General features: G+C 46.4%; 1 protein-coding gene across 1 annotated transcript in view; it reads right to left on the minus strand.

Moving 5' to 3' along the window:
* The window catches only part of HIVEP1 (human immunodeficiency virus type I enhancer binding protein 1), a 172,546-nt gene that overhangs the window by 169,778 nt on the left and 611 nt on the right, over positions 1–2,157 (minus strand). The window lies entirely within an intron of this gene.

Below are 2,157 nucleotides of genomic sequence, written 5' to 3' on the forward strand. Positions count from 1 at the left end.
GTTCCCGAGGAGGGGCGGGGACGGCGGGCGGTAGTTCCCTTTACCTTCCCTTTACTTTCTCAAGCAGGATGTGGGCCGGCCGGTGACGTCATGGGGTCTCCCAGCCCCGCCCCCCGCCAGGGCCGAGTGGGGGTGGGGAAGGGAGAGGGGGGCACCCCAAGGGGGTTTCCTCAGCAACGCGTGGAGGGAAGGGGAAAGTCATTGTGAAACTTGAAACGCATTAACTTTGAAAAACAACTTTTTAAAAACAACGGCCCGGGGGCCGGGGTTGTGGGTTCGGAGAGAGGAATGGGACCGACTCTGAACCCTGCCCTGAAACCGCTTCTTGGTGGCGGATGTTCTATTAAAAGATCGAGGAAAGCCCAGGTTATTCCAGAGGCCGCTCCCCGGCCCGCGGGTGGTTCCCAGGGCCCGGCGGCGAGCGCGTTAACCCTTGTCTGCCCGCCTGACAGCCGGGGCAGGAAGAGGAGGGGTGTTCAGGGTCAAGAAAGCGGGGTGCAGACCTGGGCGGTGAGCCGGCTCCCGGGACGCCGGGCAGAAGAGATGGGGTGGAGGTGGGGGGGAGAGGAAGGAAGTCATTGCCATAAACCAGAGTTTGACCCCGGCTGCTAGAAAGCGATAGAGGAAGCAAGGAGTGGAAAGTTATGGAGGAGAAATCGGGAGGGGCTGGGCCATGCTAACGAACTAAGAAGGTTTTCTGGAGATAGACCTCAAGAAGGTTGGGGGATCAGAAAGTCTACATGTGCACCTGAAGAAGCAGGCAAAAGAGATTGGTTTAGGGGCCATGCTGAACTTGGGAGGAATAAAGTAAAACAAAAAAATGTTGATGCAGAAAGATTTCTCAGATTAAACCCAACTGCTTTCCCCTTTTAAGGAATAAACATGCTACACGGCCGTGCACCCACCACGCTGGCCATCTGTGCAAACTTGAATTACGTTCCCCGAGGCTTCCATAAAGACGGTCTGGGTTTTTCCTGCGAGGGTTCACCCCTAAAATTCCCCTGAGGAAATCCTACCTCCAGCTCATTTGTGCTAAGAAAAGCTTAATGCACAAGAATGGGAATAATTAGAAATGGAAGACTCAGTAATGGCAAGCTTGCACCCCCAAATGTCATGTACAATGGGGAATGTGCCTATTAAAAACGAACTTTGGTCTTAAAAGCAAAGATCATCCAACAATTGCTTAACTTTGAAATGATGTTTAGCATAATATGCTTCCAATCTTGCAGTGAAAGAATGCAGTTTTTCATTTTGGATGTGATATAATCATCTCATAAAATGAAATCTACTGGAATGCAATCACAAACAGCGTGTAACACAGCTTCCCAACTGGGTACTTAAATAAAAATAAACATTTACTTACACGTGAAAGTATACCTAATCTGTCAGAAGATAAAGATTAAGGTAGCTCCATTATTATTAATTCTACTTTGTGTAACTTGTTAAGTCAAAAGTGGTAATTGAGTGAATATATTTTTAACCAAATAGTTGTTGAACATAACAGAAACACATATTTTAGGCACAGTGTTTATAAGGGATTTGGCATTGCTGTGAACTTTCTAACAAATCAAGCATGCAATTTTGTCATTTCAATTGTTAAACAACTTTTTTATTAGCTTCCTCACAATTTAATTCTGAGCAGTAAATCAATATTGAACTTTTCTTTTAAATGTATACAATATTGAACAGCTTCCTATTTTCTATTTGTGAATTAACTTTCTAAATGCAATTTCTTTTCCTAATTTTGCTTCCAATTCTAACGTCCTAGTTATCAGAAAGCAAGGAAAGCCAGCTAAACTATAGTTAGTTTCGGCTTGTTTTGTGGCAAATTTAAATAGTTTCTCAAATTGTATCTTATAAATGGAATGTGGAGAGAGAAAAAAATTTGAAGAAGACAAATGTGAGTGGTAAAGAGCAGTTTGAACTGTCAAAAATTCTGGAACTAATGGGGGTGGTCATCATACTCTATTTAAAAAAGGGGGTGCGCCTTGGGGCCCATTTCTCTGTCTGCACCCCTACTGGCCACGTGAGCTGCTGGGGAGCCCCCTTTCGGGACTGGGGCTCCGGGGAGGGCAGCGTCACTGAGAAGTTCTGCACACGTTTTCCTGGCTGAGCGACGCTGGGAGGACTGAAGGGCACCCCGAGGCCGGGCTCCGG

The sequence above is a fragment of the Myotis brandtii genome, unplaced genomic scaffold (assembly GCF_000412655.1).
Source record: "Myotis brandtii unplaced genomic scaffold, ASM41265v1 scaffold56, whole genome shotgun sequence".
Lineage (NCBI taxonomy): Eukaryota > Metazoa > Chordata > Mammalia > Chiroptera > Vespertilionidae > Myotis > Myotis brandtii.